Source organism: Sinocyclocheilus rhinocerous, unplaced genomic scaffold, assembly GCF_001515625.1.
Source record: "Sinocyclocheilus rhinocerous isolate Xijiao unplaced genomic scaffold, SAMN03320098_v1.1 scaffold1694, whole genome shotgun sequence".
Taxonomy (NCBI): domain Eukaryota; kingdom Metazoa; phylum Chordata; class Actinopteri; order Cypriniformes; family Cyprinidae; genus Sinocyclocheilus; species Sinocyclocheilus rhinocerous.
Window position 1 is genome coordinate 1,199,237 of NW_015626863.1, and position 21,447 is coordinate 1,220,683.

Here is a 21,447-nt window from a genome sequence, read left to right on the forward strand (position 1 = left end):
CAGACCACAAAATGTATCGGAGCTTTTTGAATTCTACACAGAATGCTATATTTTATAGCAATATGGATGAGATTGTGGCTGGCATACCCTGTCATACAGGGCTTTACGGAGCTCAACGGCTCTAGCCCAAGCTGTGATATAAACGAACGCTATTGGCTATTTTAAAAAGGGGCGGGGCTGCTTGATATGTCCCGCCCTGTCTTCCTGTTTCAGTTAAAATTACGTCAACACATAGAGTAACGCTACGTGTTTCCAAGCATTTCAGGGGACCTTTAACATTGTGTTCTGCAAATATTGCTGACTTAAATAAATTGTTTGCAGTGTTCTTCATTGAGTTTAATTAAACAGTGAGTTTCATTTTGATTTCATGGGGACCTTAAGTTTCAAGACTAAGCTAGATTAGTAAACAAGATTTTTTAAAATAGGATTTTAAATATTCCTATTATATATACTTTTTAAAAAAATATTGTAGACAGGGTGTTTTGGTGTGGACTAGTTAGGGCTGTCCAAACTCAGTCCTGGAGGGCTGGTGTCCTGCAGAGTTTAGCTCCAACCCTAATCAAACACACCTTAACCAGACAATCAAGGTCTTACTAGGCATACTGGAAACTTCCAGGCAGGTGTTTTGAGGCAAGTTGGAGCTAAACTCTGCAGGACACCGGCCCTCCAGGACCGAATTTGGACACCACCCAGAGAAAGACGTTTTAACATTAAAATCACAGGTGAGGCTTCAGGTTTTAGGCTAAGAACACCTACAGGTGCATCTCAATAAATTAGAATGTCGTGGAAAAGTTCATTTATTTCAGTAATTCAACTCAAATTGTGAAACTCGTGTATTAAATAAATTCAATGCACACAGACTGAAGTAGTTTAAGTCTTTGGTTCTTTTAATTGTGATGATTTTGGCTCAAGATGCACCTGTATTTCTCATGATAAAATCACTGTAATGCTTGATTTCATCCTCACGTCTCCTGCTTTACCCATTTCGTTTGCTTATGTTCCTCTTTTCCAGCCCCCTTTCCCATCTCTTGCTCTCTTTCATGCTTTCCATTTTTTTGCCAAGTACAGGAACATAAGTCACTCACTCTCTCCAGTCTTTTAAATTCTCTCTCTCTCTCGTCCCCTCCCCCTCTCTCTTCTGCTGGTCTCTTCTGATCTGTTCTGCTCTCCCTCCCCCTCTTGCTGCAGTGTTACTGCTAATGTATATTGGCGTCACTGCAGTCCTCCACTGCTCACCCCTCTCATTCTCTCCTTCTTTTACCCTATCTCTCTCTCCTTCAGCTTCCATTTCCTGTTCAGTGCTAATAGTATTTTTACTTCTCAGTGTGTTGTCTTATTTTGCGCAGGTTTTGTGTGACATGAGTTCACACACACACATGCACATGCGCGGGTAATTATACCTTGTCTCCCTCACGCTGTGTGTCAGGATTTCTCATGCTGCTCACATGATCTCTAAACCCTGTTTTTTCTTGCCTTTCTGCTCTTTTTCTGGTCGTATTTCTCACCTTCTCTTTGTGAGCCCCCCTTCCAAAAAATAGAAAGAAATAAATGCAGTAAAACGTCACCACTGCTGCGGAGCAGTTCTGGTGCCTGCTTTATACACACACACACACACACACACACACACACAATGCACAGTAAAACATGAACCCTATCAGTTCTTCAGCACCTTTTCTTTTAACTTTGACATGAGTTCACACACACACATGCACATGCATGGGTAATTATACCTTGTCTCCCTCACGCTGTGTGTCAGGATTTCTCATGCTGCTCACATGATCTCTAAACCCTGTTTTTTCTTGCCTTTCTGCTCTTTTTCTGGTCGTATTTCTCACCTTCTCTTTGTGAGCCCCCCTTCCAAAAAATAGAAAGAAATAAATGCAGTAAAACGTCACCACTGCTGCGGAGCAGTTCTGGTGCCTGCTTTATACACACACACACACACACACACACACACACAATGCACAGTAAAACATGAACCCTATCAGTTCTTCAGCACCTTTTCTTTTAACTTTTGCATGTTTTTTTATATAGTCATGCACATTTATATTCCTTATCATTTAATCAATATTTTCTTTATTTTTTATATTTTCCTCATATTATTCTTTAAAACCATCAAACACAAAATTGGTGTAGAAACAATTTTCACTCTAAATTACACAACAAATTACAAAGAATCAGCAAGTACCACATTGAATTAAACATAGAATGTTTAAGTAGAAAGACTAAAATAGTGTAAAACATACTTCAGTAATCTTTGTTGTATTTACAACTTTTAAAAATATTTTTTACAGTGCATAATTATGTAAAATCTGATTCAGATGAAAGTCTGATTTTTTAAATGCATATTTTAAAAATACTTTACTGTGCCCAGTTGTTGTTTTCTCTACCCTTAACTCATTTGACATCTTTTCTTTCTGTTTGCCAAGTTTCAGTAACCCTTTCTCGTCTGAGCGTGCTGATATCAGCTCAGTTCAAACTTCTGAGTCTGCATTTATTTTTTCTTCAACAAAAAGCTCGTGTTTTCTTCAAATTTTTGCTCAAATATCTTTCCCCTCGACCTCTATGGCACCTTTTCTCACTTTTCCTCCATCATGCATGTTCGCTTATCTCACTTTTATTTATTGTTTTCTTTCATAATCCCACCTCATTTAAATATCACATTATTTCATTAACATGCTCTCTAAGTCATATTTATGCACCTGAACAGCCTTAAACTCACTATTTTTATAGTGAATTACATGCATTAATGTGAAAGCTCTGCAACAAAATCACTTTTATTCTGTTTTATTCTTCCTAGTTTTTTTATAAGGACAAGTACAATATTTTAACTTCAGACTCTCTTTCGGATGCCCATAAATGTAAACAATATAACTAGTCAGAGGTTCAAACAGATCTTCTGTTTAAAGTTTAAAAACAAGTTAACTACGCGGTAGAAACTGATTTTGCACAGTTGCACATAAAACAAAGATTATTGGAGCGTTTGACCAAAAAAAATGCTTTTTCTTCTTTAAGATTTCATGTTTAATTCAATGTGATACTTGACAGTTGTTTGTAATTGTGAAATTTACTAGCAATTTCTAAGTTTCTATACCAATTTATTTTCAGTGTAGTGTGCATTACTTAATGCTGATGCTACTATACTATATTAAGCATGCTAAACTTACCAAAACAGTATATTCTAAATATCAACACCACAACTAGACTGAAAGAGTTTTTCCATTGCAGTCTTTGCATACAGTTGCTATAAGTGAATAAAGTCTTACCTTTAAAATTGCCATCCTCTTTCTTGACTTTCTATCTTCCTCTTGCTCAAGCTGTCTAAATGCAGTTCTGCAAGAGTTGACTAACTTTCTCCAGACTGCCTAGAAAAAAAAATAGAATAGACAGAAAGGAAAGTGACAGAAAATGGAGGAAATTAGTTTCAAGCTGGCAAAAAAGTGTTAAAACAAAATGATAAAACAGGAAAAATTGATAAAAAGAGGCAAAAAGACTGATGGAAGAGGAAAAAAGTGCTTGCGAAATGAAATGAAGAGGGAATGGGCTTAAAGGAGGTGATGTACAGTAGAAAAGAGAAAAGTAAGTGATGCTGGACTCTAGAGTCGTTCTCAGTGAATTGCGATTCCTTAATGCGGAATTGGAGAGCAAGGGATGGGTTTGGGTGGAGGGGGGGTTAGGGTTGATGGAAGAGAGGATGAGAAAAGGTAAGGGGAGGGGACAAACAGAGACGGGATAGGATCAGAAAAAGAGCAAAATGGAATGAAGTAGCCTAATACTTTAAAAGCAACTAAATCAGAAGCATTTCAAACAGGGCTCTTTTCTACAGTAACACACAGAGGAAAGGGAGAGAAGAAATGAGCGGATGCACAAAGTCAGGTTTTTACTGCAGCAAAACTGCACTGTTCTCTCCAAACCTCTCTCTCCCTCTCTCTCTCTCCCTCCACCCCCCTCCTGCTCGGTGACGCTGAGCTACAGTGCTGTACTGCTGTGTGTGCATAACGAGCACCTTTCTATCTCTCTCTGTCTCTCTTTCTCACTTCTGTTCCCCCATGAAGCTGCAGTGAAGCTCTTGACTTATTAGCTGCTTCATTTAAAGAGAAAGAGAGACTGAGGGAAAGAGAGACCGATAGAGTTTTAATCACTCGCAATAGTCTCTCACCCTCAGTTGCATCCTGCAGTGGCATTGCTTCATGATTTGCGGACCAAAGGACATTTGAATGTGGATTGAGAGATTGATATAGTATCTGTAGTTGACGTGCACAGGCTATTGATGCTGTTACTTTCAATTATATATTAAATACATCTTAATTTTCATGCATTGACTTTCAAAATGTTAAAATCACATTTTTTTGCAGTTTAAATGCTGTTTTGTGATTTTTGATGCGTTGAGACGAAATGATGCATAATTGTTTGATTGCCAGTTATATAATGCTCAAATGCTTGCATTGTGTTGTCTAGTAGCTCTTCTTTGTTTTTCTCACATAATAATCGCTTCTGCTTGCATTATTGTCATTTGCAAGCTGCATTAGATGAAAGCATCGTCTAGACGAATAAATGTAAATCTCATTTCAGATAACTTGTGTTAAGGGACTATTGATCTTATGATCCTGTTGTTTATTGTGTCCTGTGTGTTCAAAATGATTTCAAAACCCTTTTTTAATCCACCAAACGGTTCCATAACAGTGATATGTGATATGCTTTGATCATTTTGGAGATGACTAGTTGACACAAAATACTCTTGGGAAGTCCTGCAGTTTGAGATGCCACCTCTAAAACTATTTTAAACAGCCATATTTTATAAGTATTATGCATATGCAGCTTGTATATTAATTCAGGGACTGCACGAAATAGTAATATTTGAAGGGAAAAGGTGATTAAATACTGTACATGACCTTCTCTCTTAAAATAAAAGCTTCTTTACTGGCATTGATGGTTCAGTGAAGAACCTTCATCCAAGAATCTTTATAGTGAAAGAAGGTTCTTTAGATGATTCAAATGTTCTTCACATTAAGAAAAAATGGTTGTTTTAAGAACTGCTCACTGAAACCTAAAATGGTTCTTCTCTAGCATAACTGCAAAAACCCCCTTTTGGAAGCTTTATCTTGAAGAGTGTGTGACATTCTTGCATTGAAACTCTTGATGCTGATGTCATACTGATGTTTAACATGCCTCAATCACACGCACACATGAAGCAACTTTAGCCAAAAACATACAAGGTCACATGGCAACCTTTATGTCACTGCAGTATTTTTGGCATATCAATAGCGGGACCCCTGTATGATGTGCAAGATCCCCTCCATTTTTACCTTTACTAAACATCTCCCCTCTTTCTCTCCCCCCTCCCTCCTGTCCCCCCGCAGACCGCTCCTCTCTCCTCCCCTCTCCGTTTTTTCTCCTCCTCTCCCTCCCCTATGCTCAGTTCGGTGTGTGTCTCCTCATTCAAAGGGCGCAAGGGTGGGAACAAGTCGTCCAACAAAGCATGTTACAGCGCCGACATGACTTGCCCGTCGGAAAGCGACAAAATCGTCATCAACTGCGGCGGCGTGAGGCACGAGACGTACCGGAGCACCCTGAAGACGCTGCCCGGGACGCGTCTGTCGTGGCTCACTGAGCCGGACGCCTTCAGCAACTTCGACTACGACCCGAAGTCCGACGAGTTCTTCTTCGACCGGCACCCGTCCGTCTTCTCGTTCATCCTCAACTACTACCGGACGGGCAAGTTGCACTGCCCCAACGACGTGTGCGGCCCGCTGTTCGAGGAAGAGCTCGCCTTCTGGGGCATCGACGAGACCGACGTGGAGGCGTGCTGCTGGATGAACTACCGGCAGCACCGGGACGCGGAGGAGGCGCTGGACAGCTTCGAGACGCCCGAGCCGGAGGTGACGGACGACGACCCGGCGCTCGCGGGTGACGGAGACCTGAAGCGGCTCTGCCTGCAGGAGGACGGCAGGAAAGTGGGCTGGTGGCGCGTGTGGCAACCCCGGATCTGGGCGCTCTTAGAGGACCCCTATTCGTCCAAATACGCGCGGGTGAGTGTTCAGCACCTCTTTACGCATGGACAGCTCCTCAGTCTAGCGCTTCGGTAACTTACTTTAACCCGTGGTGGTGGGCTGATCGTTGAAACCATTAACTTGGAACCTGATTCGAGACCCTTATTCTTTAAAGTACTGTACGCATGGACTAGTTTGGCTGAAAGGTTTTAGGTTCAAACCCCAGATGCCCTTGAGTTTGAGCGTAATGATTTAGAAAATCTAGGCACTTTTTCTAATGGACAAATCCATAGTAGGCTATATATTCTTTTGTTACGCACTACCTTTATTGTTTGCAAAATGATAATGAAACTTTAACGTTTGCGTAAAAAAGAAAAATTGTACATTTTAAAACCTGGACATTTTGAATGTTCAAAAACATATTTATAACCTAATGTGAACGTTATTAAAACAGAACATACTTTTATCTGGGTTAACATAAGGTGATGTAGCCTTGTAGTAAAATAACTTGGTTGGAATCTGAAAGGTTTTGGGTTTAAATCCCAGATTGTGCCCTTGAGTTTGAACGTACTGATTTAGAAAACCTAGACACTTCTTCGAATTTACAAATCCATACTGTTAACCCACTGAACTAACTTACATTTCCCAGTTTCCCAGCTAACAGGGAACATTCTTATAACGTTCTGGTAAGGTTCTTTCAAAGTTATGAACGAACATTCTTTCAGTAATATTAACATATAATGTTCATTCAAAGTTATCTTTTTTTTAATGACATTCTCAAAACATTAGCACAAAAATGTATGCATCATTAAAGGAACATTTTCTCTGAAACCGTTTTATTTGGATGTTCATCTAACTTTTTTTTTTAAAGTTACTTGTTTCAAAACATTCAGAGAACATTCAAAAGTAACTTTCCCATAATGTTTGCATTATGATAAAATGTAACATTCCCTTAATGTTTTTGCTAACATTCGCCTAAGAAAAAACTTTTTTAAAAACCATTAAAAAAGAAACATTTTGAATGTTCAAAGAACATTCATAAATGTCTTGTTTGGAAAAGTTGAAACTGAAAGATTATAGGTGCAAACGGCACAAGCATTGATCAAAAATCATTTTGTCCTTTGAATAAAACATCTAACCTCAGGCAATTAGTGTACTGTAAGTAACTTTGGATGGAAGCATCAACTAAATGAGTAATTAGTAAATCTGTGCAGTCTCATTCCTTCACAAGGTGTGCTGAAAACGTACCTGATTGTGATCACAGCTCCTTGGTTTATACCTCAGTAACCTCAAATTGCTGCTAGTTAGTAGGATAGAAGATGAAAGTTAGTTGGTTGAAACCTCTGAAGGGTTGTTCTCTTGTACATTTCAGATTGTTTTAACTTAATTAGTAAATCCAGATGCTCTCTATTCCTCAGAATATGCATTGGTGAGTGTGTGTAACTTCGTCGTTTAACCTACTGTAACGTGATTCAGCCTAGTGGTTAAAATCTGGGTTGGTAATTGAAAGTTTGTAGGTTCAAACGCCATGAGTGTTGAACCATCATTGTGACCTTGAGCAAAGATATGTCATTTAATAGATGTACAGTAAGTGGCTTTGGATGAAAGTGTCAGATAAATGACTAATGAGTAAGTAATTGTGTTTGGGAGTACTTAAAGATCTGAGCTAATAATTGAAAAGTTGTGAGATTGTGAACTGTCCTTGATCAAGACATTTAACCTGAGGTTACAGGTCACATTAGATGAGTAATTAGTGCAGTAACGGATGTTTGCAGTTCATCCTTCATCCTCAGACTGTTGCAGTGAGTGGATAAAGTTGCACGATTGCAGTTATCAGTCAAAGTGAAATCAGCACTGCCAGTGGATATTCCCCCAGAATCACACACTGCACCACCATAAACACCAGCCTCATATTTATGCGTGTAATTGCATGTTATAGTGTGCCATTACACACACGCTCTTTGTTTCAGCTGTTTTAAATTGTTGCACCAACCACAAAACCGTTACTGCATTTATAGCCCATAAACGCTCTGCTCTTATGAATCTTTAATGCTTCCGATGCCCGACGCAGCAAACACAGACGCTTGTTTCTTAATCGCGTCCTTGGTAATTTTCATTTAAATGCGGGCTTGTGTTGTTTTGAGCTAATAACGGATGCTTACGTTCAATGTGATGCGATTATAACCACTGATATGGGAGCTGCTGCAGAGACAGGGTGCATTTGATTGATACTGCACGAATATGATAGACTATCACTCATATTTTTGCCCTGAGACATGGTCAAATATTTGAAAACAAATGCCCTAGTGTGTTCATACACGGTGTGGATGTATCAGATTCTGCTGAGGAAGTGACTTGAGGTTGTGTTACAGGAATTTTCATTTTTGTATATATAGAAAATCTATGCCCATTTGTCCACGTTGACTCGCATACATGTCAGTTTATCAGCATATTTGCTGATTATTGCATGCTGTAGATTGTCTTTCATGTATTTTATTTGAAACTGAGATGCATGGCTAATTTAACATCTTATGTCATAGAGGAGCTCTCATCTTCCTAGTTGAAACCAGATATAATGTCCATAAAAGCAACATCTGTGTATATATTATACATATACATAGACGAGACATATGCACAATCGCTGTCTGCTGTGTGCTTGTGCACTTGCAGATGGATTTAGACATGGCTTATACCTGGGGAATGCATCTCCATTGTCCAAATGTCACTGGCAGGTCAATATTTGCCACAGTTCATTCACCGTGTTGTCAGCCGGGGTTTACTGTATAGTTGTTGGCGTGTGCATGCAAGCATTAACATGCATGTAGTCGCATATAGTACACACAATCAATTAGTGGTCGAATTAAGGTTTTTTTTAATGTCCATTGCTGAGAGAGCAGGGCGACCACTGTATGGAATGCAGTTGAATTATAAGATGCTCAATTTAAATGACTTATTTTGGGCTTTATTCATAAAAATAAGGACAACAAATTTCTGAGTAAATTATTTCTAAATCCATTCATACATACTGTTTAAAAGTTGTTTTCTTTTATTTTTTCTGAAAGAAATTAATACTTGCGTTCATCAAGGATGCATTAAATTGATCAAAAATGACAGTAAAGACATGTATAATGTTACAAAAGATTTCTATTTCAAATAAATGTTGTTCTTTTTAATGTTCTATTCATCAAAGAATGCTTGTATCACATGATGTATCACAGAAAAAAAAGTATCACAGTTTCCACAAAATATGAAGCAGCATGACTGTTTTCAAAATTGTTAATAATCAGAAATGTTTTTGGAGCAGTAAAGCATTATATTAGAATGATTTCTGAAGGATCATCTGACACTGATGGAGTAATGATCATTTGATGGAGTAATTTGATCACAGGAATAAATCACATTTTAAAGTTATTTTCAAAAAGAAAACAGTTATTTTGAATTGTAATATTTCACAATATTACTATTTTAGACCTCTTTTGAGAACATAAAAAAAACTTTTATACAGTAATATAAATTGAAATTGAATTTTCAGTGCAACAATTTAGGTAACAGTTTTATGTACAATTTAGACATTACTTTTGCTCATGTTTCATGAATATTTTACAAAATTTATTTTATTCAAAATTAATTTATATTACATTTATTTTTGTAATTTTATTTATTAAACATGTAATTGTTTATGAAAACAATGTAACACATTTCTGAGTAAATCATTCTTCAATTTATTCATACATAAATTGAATTCCATTTAATTGAATTGAATTTACTCAATATTTACTCAAAATTCAGAAAAAAAATCTTTGCTAAAATATCCGCCAAAGTATTTCAGTTTAGTGACAGTAAATAAGATACACTTTTTCAAACTTATTCATAAAAATAAGAAGAACAAATGTTCGGTAAATCACTGATAAAACCATTCCTGCATAAACTATGCTGTTTACGTTGAATTCAATGCACCAATTTACATAATGATTTTGCCTGTGATTTACACCGAAATTCATACTGCTCATGTTTCACAAATAATGCTTATTTGTTTTACCATATTTATGCAAAACTCTCAAAAAAAATGTGAAAATAAAGATAATGCTCTGTCAAGTGCAAACACAGTTTCTCAGAAAGCATTTCAGCAGTGTGACTGTGCTCTGTTTCTCTCCGGTCATGCATTAGGACATGACAGCGCTCTGTAACCTACACTCAAATCTAGGAGGACTAGACAAGACAAAGAGACATGCTTGTAAAAAAAAAAGGAGGCAGAGGTGAATGGAAGGATATTGTTGGCATGATTTAAAGCCGCTCGCTATAGATTCATGGGGCGGGTGAAGTGTGAAACATTTATGAGCCGAGTGATAATCTGCATGTTATTCACACCAACAGCAGTCCAACACACATGAAGCTTGAACACACACACACACACACTTGCGCGCAACACTGCCGCAATACTGCTCTCCAGCAGCCCGAGCTGTGCACTAGAGCAAGAGATGAACGAGAGAGGGTCAGATGTAAGGAATATAAAGGGAAAAAAGTGAGCTGGAGGAAGCAGAGCCGTGAGAGATTGAAGGAGATGGACATTTGAGAGGGGGAGTGGCTGGAAATGAGAGCATGGGGGTTGAGGAATGCTTTATGGATTCATTTTAACATCTTCAATTATGACTAAAGGCACCGGATGCCTTCCTCCCCCACTTCTGTGGTCTGTTGATTGATCGTTTATCGATCACTTGGATCTTTGTTTCTCTGAAGGCATGCGATCTGCACACACACACACACACACACGTTCAGCTGACTGCACTGTAATACTGTTCACTGGCACGTGACTCTTCTGAAGGTTATTGAGAACGAATCCTCTAATGTATGCATCATAAATGACCACACAGAGATCAATACTTATCCCATAAACATTTACATTGATGCTTAAGAGTAATTTCAATTGTTTTCTCTTTATCTATATCCAGTGTTGGGAAGGTTACTTTGGAAATGTAATAGGTTACAGATTACAAGTTACCCTATTTAAAATGTAATAAGTAGTGTAGCTATTTCAATGACTTTATTCATGTAACTGATTACATTTGATTACTTTTCTAAATTTGTACTATTACTGTCAGACTTTCAAAATCCTTCACCTCTTGAAATACGATTATAATAATTTAATTTTAAAGCACAGCCACCATAAAATCAGACTTTAGCACCTCTTTTTACTTTGAGACCATTCTGAGGTTAAATATAGATTTAAAATCATATCAAGAAATGGTAAATAATAATACCTTTTGTAATCTGTAATTAACTGTAATTTAATTACACTTTTTTTTTTCTCAGTAACTGTAACAGATTACAGTTACATTTATTTTGTAATTAAATGATGTAATGCCATTACATGTAACTTTACTCCCCAACAAGTTTTGATAGGTGTATTACTATTTTGTGACTTAAGTTCTGTGGTCGTTTTTATTCCTTTTTGGAAGGACTTTGTTTTATTGAAAGCTATGGAAGCATGTTTCTGTCACAGGACAGGGAAAAAAAAGTAATTGCAACTTTTTAATTCAGACTTAGTTTTTCGCAATTCTCAGGAAAAAGTCAGAATTGCGAAATATGTTTTTATTCCTTTTTGGAAGGACTTTGTTTTATTGAAAGCTATGGAAGCATGTTTCTGTCACAGGACAGGGAAAACTTTTTAATTCAGACTTAGTTTTTCGCAATTCTCAGGAAAAAGTCAGAATTGCGAAATAGAAACACAAAATTGCAAATCTGCCTTTTTTTCCTCACAACTGCAAGCTTATATCTCACAATTCAGACTTTTTTTCTCAGATTTGTGAGTTTAAATCTTGCAATCCTGAGTTTATAGCTCTTCTTTTTTCTTAGAGCTGTGAGAAAAAAAGTCAGAATTGTGAGAAACAAACTCAGAATTGCCAGGAAAAAGTCTGAATTGTGAGTTAAATCGTCGCAATTACCTTTTTATTTTTAATTCATGGTGGTAATGGGCTTCTATAGAAAGCACAGTGGATAGGTTACATGCATTGTATTCCAAAACGTATCTGGACACTTAAAGCTATAGTTCACTCAAAAAACGTATTTATTTTTTTCCCATCATTTACTCACCCTCATGTCATTTCAAACCTATATGACTTTCTTCTGCAGAGCTAATCATATTTTGAAAATTGTCAGTAGAGCCTAGTGTTATTTCACTTGCATGGACAAAAAGGATTCTTTTGTATTCTACAGAAAAGGAATTTTCACTTTTGGGTGAACTGTCCCTTTAAGACACAATTACATGTGTGAATGCCATTGCATTAGATAAAACACCAGTGGATAAAGGAAATTGGCTTTAGTGAAGAGAAAAGCTTGTGCACCAGATGCCATTTGCTCGGTTATTTTATTATCTAATGCACTGACATTCAGGCATTTTAAGTGTGGCTTAAATGTCCAAATACTTTTTAGTTTCAGCTGTAATTTAGTGAGGAAGAACTGGTTGTTTTTAAAGTGAAGTAAAGAGCGACATGCACACAGCACCGTGAATGCAGATCGCAGGCAGCGTGTGTGAAAAAGGTACAAACAAATCACATGATTATAGATATATAGATTATGTATAGATTTATATATAGTAAATTATATATATAGTATTTATTAGTAATTTGAATGTGCTTTTATTTGTGTTTTCATTTAAATTTTAGTTTAATTTTGTCATGTGATTTTTATGTGCTTTTGTCATTTTGTCAGTATTGGTGTTTTGTTTGTTTTTTTACACATACTGGAAATAAGGATACTTATGCACAGAAGGGGTAGTGGTTTCTGCTCATTTATTCAGCAAAAAGTCTAAAATGCTTTGAAATTTGGCCATAAAAACATCTCTGATATTACCTGTGTTACTTAAATTTCAGTCACAATTGAGTTGAATAGAATTAAGCTTGAAATACAAGAAAACAGAATAATAATAATAGTGATATTTAGTATACAGTAGTCAACATTTGAAGTGGATCAAAAGAGTTCATCAAAGGTGTCCTAAGACAAGAACGGGTGTTGTTTTGGTTTTAGGACAACTTTGATGAAAGGTTTTGATCCACTTCAAATGTTGACTACTGTATATTGATATTTTGAATTGGAATTTATATGTATTTTCTGGTGTTATTTTAATTTTAGTTTAATATTGTAGTAATTATAATAAATGTTTTCAAAATATTGTTTTAAATTAAATGTGTTTTTTTTTTTTTACTTTTTTTACTTTTTAGTTTTAGTTTAAATGATTTTATTACTTCCACATCAACTTATTTCATTTAAATTTTTTTATGTGCCTTTTAAATATTTAGCTTTATTTTTTTATATAGATTTATTTATATAGCTTATATAGCTTTATTTAAATATAGCTTTATTTATTTATTTTATTTCCGTTTTAGTACCTCAACTTTAATGTGTTTATTTCAGTCAGTTACCAAGGCAACATTTGTGTTGTTTTGTAAGTTTTTCATATAATATTTATATTTTATTTCAGATTTATTTCAAGGCAACAGTTTTACAGTTTTTTGTAAAAGAAAGAAAAAAGGAAAAGGCAATGATAATAACAGTTAGAATTCTCATGGTGATTTCATCAGAACTGCATTATGACATCACTAAACATGATTCTATAAGAACCGTTTTTTTTGTTTGTTTGTTTGTTTTTTTCTGATCATGACATTTTAAACTTGTCGCTGCCCAACTTGCATTATCCTGTCTTTTTACTCTGGTAACAAGGTCACGTCTAACAGTAATCTAGACTGGTCTCACATATATAACTAGTGTTTGGCATGGAGTCTGCTTCCATCAACAGTTCGCCGGCCACACGGTCCCGGAACACCTCCCGCCGGGCCGAGCGTAACAACAGGGTGCCTGGGTCCCATGCATAGCAGTACTGTTAAACAAACTGCTTTGGGCAGCTTTTCGTGACATTTGGCACTTTAGTCCAGGACTCTGTGTTTTAGCCTAGAGAATGAAGGGACATCAGAGCTCTGCTGACACATGTACACCTTTAACACAAACACTGCATTCTTGCATACTTGTGAATATTATTCAACACATACTGGATACAGCAGAGATAACACATACAGCAGAGATAATTGTAACATTTAATTGGTTTTTGCTCATTTATTCAGAAAATAAAGTCTAAAATACTATTAAGCTTGAAATGCATGAACACAAAATAAAAATAACAGCATAGTTTAGTCTTATTTATATACTATTATAGTATATATTCTTTTTTTGAATATATTTGTATTTTAAGTTTTCATTTTAATTTTTAAGTTGTAATTTTCAAAAACATTGTTTTAAATGAAGTGTTTTTAAGTATTTCTGTATAGCTTTAATTTACTTTTTATTTCACTCTTGTTTTACTTTTATATGTGTTAGTTTTAGTAATTTTATTACTTTCACTTCAACTGCTTTATTTCAGTTAGCTGCCAAGACAACATTTTAAAGTTTCTTTTCATTTAAAATTTATAGTTTGCATTATTTTAGCTTTATTGCAGTTACCTAGTCTAAAATGCTTTAGAATTTTGCTATTAAGATATCATTGACATTACCTGTTAATTAAATATAGCATAGAGTTGAATGGAATTAAGCTTGAAGTACACGAACACAACAACGTTTGATTGTGAAATAACAGTATAATAACAGATTAGTGGTATTTATATATTTCTATTAATATTTTGAAGTTGTATTTATTAAAAAATAGTTTTAAATGTTTTTTTTTTATATTTCTTTATAGCTTTATTTTTATTTCAGTTTTAGTTTTAGTTTTAGCCAAGACAGCACTTTTAATTTTCTCTCTCTCTCTTTTTTTTTAACCTGTGTTTTTTTTTAAGCTGTGTTAATTAAATGTCAATCATAATTGAGCTTTATAGAATTAAGCTCAAGTACATGAGCAGGAAAACATTTTAATGGGAGTTAATAGTTTAAAATGATGCATGATTTGATTTATTGTAAATAAAAATACAACCCTATAATTCCAAAATTAATTGAAGACACTTTACTTGCTTTTTTAAACAAATATCCGTGTCTAGTGTAAATGAAACTGTCCGTTGTGCTTTCTAATCCTGATCTCAGGACTGCTCTAATTCTGGTCCGTCAGCTTTGAATTCTGCACCAGTTTTTCAGACCATAAAACATTCAAATATTCATCAAACATGCATGCACAAACTCAAACACATACATCAGCGCTTCACTCAGTTTTGCCGTGTTAAATCTATCATGGCGACTCCACTGCTCTACAAAGGCCATAACAGAGAAACACTTTAACAGAGAAAAGTGCCTACAAAGTTCATTTTGATTGATTTGATGTCAATTTTCACACTCCATTTTCTCTGAATCTCTATATAGTTGAGCCACACTCAACTGTCACAGGACAGATCATAGTTTAAAAGACCCATTTCCAGTCATAACTCGATTTTGACATAATGCACAGAGCAGTGCATCTCCCAGAGACAAAGAAATATCGTTCAAGCCATTTACAGTACTGTATGTAATGAATACAAACACAGAGGACAGAAGTGCCCATATGTTTGATGAGGGTTTGTGTCGACCGTGTTCTGCTGATGCTGAAGGTGCGATGCATGAACAAACCAGGTAGCAAAGGGAGGCTGGTCGTCTACAGGAATTTGAGTTGAACTACAAGACAGAATGCAGAATTGCAAGTCAAATTTGAATGTAAGGAAATACAATTAAAATTAATTGACTGTAATTTCCAAATTTTGAATGTTGGCTTGACAAAGCCTTGTTTGAAAATAAAAAAAAAAATGTTTGAAAAGCCTTGCATTTTTAAAGTTTGAAGATTTAATTAAGATGTCATTTGTTCTTGTTAATTAAACACAAGCAGAAAAAATGGTTGCATTCAAAACTTAATGGATGCTGAAAATTCAGCTTTGCATCACAGGAATAAATTACATTTTAAAATATATTAAATTAGAAAACCTTATTTTATTTTATTTTATTTATATAACAAACAAATAGTTATTTTATTTGTTTTATTACAGTTATTTGTAATAATATTTCACAAATTATTGTTTGTGTATTTTTGATCAAGTAAATCCAGCCTTTTACACATGAATAAATTCATGAAATTTGAAATCCTTGAACAAGACAAAATAAGTATAAAATAAGGTTTATTGCCTTGCATATTTTTTTCTTTCTTTTTTTATTAAATGAATTTTGAGTAAAATAAATTTAGTAAAAATGTTTACATTTTGTATCTGTGTAAATTACAGGTAAAACTTACATAAATTGTTACACTGAAAATTCAACAGGGCAATATTAAGTCTCTTCTGCTCACTAAGACTGCATTTATTTCATTAAAAGTAAAAACCGTAATATTGTAAAATATTAGTACAATTTAAAATAACTGTTTAACTGTTTTTTATTGTAATGTATTGTAAAATGTAATTTATTCCTGGGATCAGAGCTGAATTTTCAGCACCATTACTCCAGTCTTCAGTGTCACATAATCCATTTAGATCATTTTAATATGCTGATTTGCTGCTTATAAAACGCTTATTATTATTATTATCAACATTAAAAGCAGTTGTGCTGATTCATATTTTTGTGGAAACTGTGATACATTTATTTTTAGGATTCTTTGATTCAAGAAATTTAAAAATAACATCGTACGTTTTGTAATATTATAAATGTCTTTACTGTCACCTTTGATCATTTGAATGCCAAATAGAAGTATTATAAAAAAATAAATAAAAAAAACTTACTGAGCCCAAACTTTTGAACTGTAGTAGTACAGATAGACTTAGTGTAGATTTCATCATATTTAACTTTTGTGCATCATAGTGGAAAAACACTGTTTTGATTTGTCTCCATTTGCTTTTCAGTAAAAGCAACTCTTTTACTCTTCTCCTGTGAATGTGATGATCTTATGATGAATGGTCGCAGGGATCTCAGTGCTCTCCATTGAGGTCCAGAGGAGCTTCACCTGTAGCAGCTCACAGCATCATGAGCTCAGAGACACTGGCGCCCTGATCCATGAATATTTTATTTGCAGTCTTAACATGGCTTGAAAGGATGAGCAGATGAACAGCTCTTATGTGTCATACTTGGATCTGGCGTCTCCCAGGGGCCTTGCATTCTGGCTCCTGGTTGCTTAATTGACAAAGACAAGTATACTGTCATGACCCTCAGCCGATTTACACAGCTGTCCCACCACATTCCTCCTGATGCCCTTGAAGGGCACCTCCATGACGAGTCCCGAGTCTGCGGGTTCATAACCTCTCATTTTATTTGTCTTCACATGTGTCTTCATGTACACTACTGGTCAAAAGTTTGGAGTAATCATGATTTTTTTTTTTTATGTTTTTCAAAAAAGATGCTCACCAAGGCTGCATTTATTAGATCAAAAATACTGTAAAAATGTGAAATATTATTGCAATTTAAAATATCGGTTTTCTATTTAAATATAATTTAAAATGTAATTTATTCCTGTGATCAAAGCTGAATTTTCAGCATCCATATTCAAATAAAAAATTTATATTTTAAAGTGCAGTAATATTTTGCAATATTACTGTTTTTACGGAATTTTTGAGGAAATAAATGCAGCCTTGGTGAGCATAAGAGTCTTCTTTCAAGAACATTAAAAAGCTTAATTATTCCAAACTTTTGACTGATGGTGTATTGGGGATTCGCTCACATGCACTAGACTGTGATTGGCGCCAGGGCTTCGAAAGATTCGACAGAAAGCGTTTCGGTTTTCCCTGACACAGGTGTGTGTGCGTGTGTGTGTCGATGAGTCGATCTCTTCAGTTTCATGTCTGTTCCACAGGGAGCCTGAGCTCGGACCTGCTGGGTAATTTCATCTCAGTGATAATTGGAACTTCCTGTGGAGATGAGATCATATCCTGCTGAGCCACATCAGAGCAGCGGCATCACAGCCTGGTGTCTGACTCAAACACTCGCATACAGATGCTTCATCTCTATATGTGGGGACGTTCGATCGGTAATGCGATGTGGAATATTGGGAATGTCTAACAGGATTTGCTATTTTTCAGTTGAGGCTCGTGTGGATTGGATGCAGGAGGTTTGTCCTTGGCGTCTTTGTTTCCGATAAACAGTTAAACAAAGTCAAGCTATAAAATGATGGCCAATTATTTAATGTTCACTAACGCTTGTCTACTTATTAACAGTAGTAATTCCATCCATCTCTGAGGAGGTGTTTTATTCTCAGCCTTATTAGTTAGCCATAAATATTTGATCCTTATAATCCTGAACGTTTTTGTAAGTGTACCACAGTATTTACATGGTAATTTAAAATACTTTTGATTCAGTAAGGATGAATTAAATTCATCAAAAGTGACAATACAGACATTTATAATCTTGCAGAATTTATGTTTTATATCGCAGAAGGATTTCCAGTTCAAATAAATGCTATTCTTTTGATCTTTCTATTCATAAAAGAATCCAGAAAAAAACAAATATATCACTGTTTCCACAAAAATATGAAGCAGCACAACTGTTTTCAACATTGATAATATTCAGAAATGTTTCTTGAGCAGCAAATCATCAAATTAGAATGTTTTTTGAAGGATCATGTGACACTGAAGATTGGAGTAATGATGCTGAAAATGGAGTTGATAACAGGAATAAATAACATTTTACAAGATATTCAAATAGAAAACAGCTATTTTTAAATTGTAATAATATTTCACAGTTTGTTCTGTATTTTTTAACAAATAAAAGCTGCTTTGGTGAGCATAAGAGGCCTCTGAATGGTAGTGTACATGTCCAAAAAAAAATTTACTACAGTACTTTTTGTTTTGTTTTTCATTTCGTTTCGTTTCATTTTGTATTGTCCTTTACAGGCCAAAAAAAGCTTTTGTGAGAGTCTCAGTGGTCTGTTTGATAATCGCTAGTTTAGTGACCTAAATCTTTAGTTTTGACATCATTTGTCTTCTCTTTGCCCTCATTTTTTGGTTTGCTTATTTATTTATTTTTAGATATTTTTGCTGACTCAGGAGAACTGTCCCAAAGTGTCTGTGAGACAGGACAAGGGCAAACACACACACACACACACACACACTTGTTCTCTTACTGAACCTCCAAATATAATTTAGGCATGACCTTGGACAGGTGGACAAGCGCATATATATATATAGATAGATAGAGATAGACCGATAGACAGACAGATAGATAGACTATATATATAAATGTATGCACACATTCAGACGTGCCTGTTATTTTAAGCTTCATATGTGCATTTGTATGTTCCCAATGGTCCTACAGATCACACAAGTCTCTTTAGCGAAGGGCAGTGTGTGTGTGTGTGTGTGTGTGTGTGTGCACGCAAAACCATCTGCTCCTTCAGGATAGATGTAATAGAGTCCAGCGTAGCCAATGCTGAATTCATCACTTTGACTTCCTGCTCAGTGCACAAGCACACACATGTAAAGGTGTATGTTATGCATCTTTTATGGCATGATTCCCAAGTTATCACTGTGACTTTGCCATTTCTCTTATATTCAAAACCTTCAAAAAATATTAAGTGGCACAACGGTTTTCAACATTGATAATAAGAACTGTTTCTTGAGCAGCAAATCCGCATATTAGAATGATTTCTGAAGGGTCATGTGACACTGAAGACTGGAGTAATTAATTTTTGATCACAGGAATAAATTGCATTATACAATATAATTACACAGAAAACGTTTATTTTAAATTGTAATAATATTTCACAATTTTACTGTGTTTACTGTATTTTTTAAAAACAAAAGTACTGTTTTTACTGTACGTCAGCTCAGTGCACCAGCACACACATGTAATGCACATTTTAATGGCAAGATTAAAAGAGTTCCCGCACTTGTGCATGCCGTGACTTTGCCGTTTCTCTTACAAAGCAATTTTTGTCACAAAGGATAAAGATAGAGTGAGATGAGAGGGGAGAGGAGAGAAAGAGAGAGCGATAGAGAGACTGCAAGTAAAAGAGGTGAGTGAATGAGACGGGAGCAGTGAAAAAGGGAGTGGGTGCTTTGTCGCAAGGACAAACGTACATGGCAACACTGCAGTGTTCTACAGACAAAACAGGCAGAACGCTTAGACGGCCCCACATGCAACACCTGCGAGCATGCAACGGTGCATGAGCTCTCTTGCTTGCACTGCAAGCATGCACGCTTTTGTGCATCATGTTTTACACAATGTGTTAACTAATGAAACGCTCTCAGAATAGCTGAAGCACTACACAAAAAAGTGCATTTGTTTGCATGCAGCCGTGCATATGAACGTGAACTAACTTCTATGCACCAATGCATGTGTAAACCAGTGTTGCACGTTGCTGTCTTTAATTATAGATGTGCTACCGACATGCATGCCGTCACACACACACACACACACGCTGTCCCCCTATGACCTTCAGTATCCCGCAGTGTCCTGTGTTACATCAAATGACCGATCACTCTCTCTCTCGCCATCTCTCTCAGGTGTCTCTTCTGATGTTTTGGGTTGTTACCATGTGACAGGCAGCTTGATATATTTCCTCCTTTGCTGATGCATGAGTGTGTATATGTGTGCAATTCTACAGCATCTATGCAGTGTCTATATGCATCTGTAGATATGTATATATTTTATTTATATTTAAATTTCATTTAAATTTCAGATTGTCCAAATCATTATTCAGTCAGAGCGGTTAATTAAAGGGATAGTTCACCCAAAAATGAAAATCTCACCCTCAAGTTGTTTCAAAGCTGTATAAGTTTGTTTCTTCTGTTGAACACACACAAAAAAAGAAAAGTTGACGGTCCCCATTGACTTCCATAGTATTTTTTTTCTCCATACTATGAAAGTCAATGGGGACATCATCTGTTTGGTTACCCATATTCTTCAAAATATCTTCTTTTGTGTTCAACAGAAAAAATAAACTCATACAGGTTTGGAATAACCTGAGGGTGAGTAAATAATGACAGAATTTTCATTTTTGGGTGAACTATCCCTTTAAGTAAATAAGCCACTGTTACCATTTTAGTTGATTTTGAGTTAATAGGTGTTTTTAGGTATAACATGAAGTGGTAAAGCATGGTAAATCACTGTAAAACAGATCCTTAAATGGCTTTTATTAAACGGTGCAAAACTAATATGATAAAAGACATTGATGTTCAATAAATAGTCAGTTTTATTATTAATAATAATTGAATTAAAAAATGGATTTTAAAAATCCTAAAGAATATAAACAAAAAAATAAATATTAAGCATATAAAAAAATTAATGAATATTAATATTAAATGCCAGTTGACAATTTAATTAACTTTAGTATCCAATCATAATTTAGAGTCTGATTTATACATTTGGTCATTTAACTTTTCCTATTGCCTATTTTTGGCTTTTATGAAACCATACAACAGCAATATGATAAAAGACACTGATGTTATGTAAATGGTTAGGTCTGTTATGAATAATAATTGGTAAACATTCTGGAGTATTACAACATATTAAAAAACAATGATTTAATATTAAATAA

The 21,447-nt window shown here is 35.3% G+C and overlaps 1 pseudogene; it reads left to right on the plus strand.

The window, feature by feature from the left end:
* Positions 1–21,447, plus strand: part of LOC107718127 (potassium voltage-gated channel subfamily C member 1-like) — a 60,119-nt pseudogene that overhangs the window by 7,153 nt on the left and 31,519 nt on the right.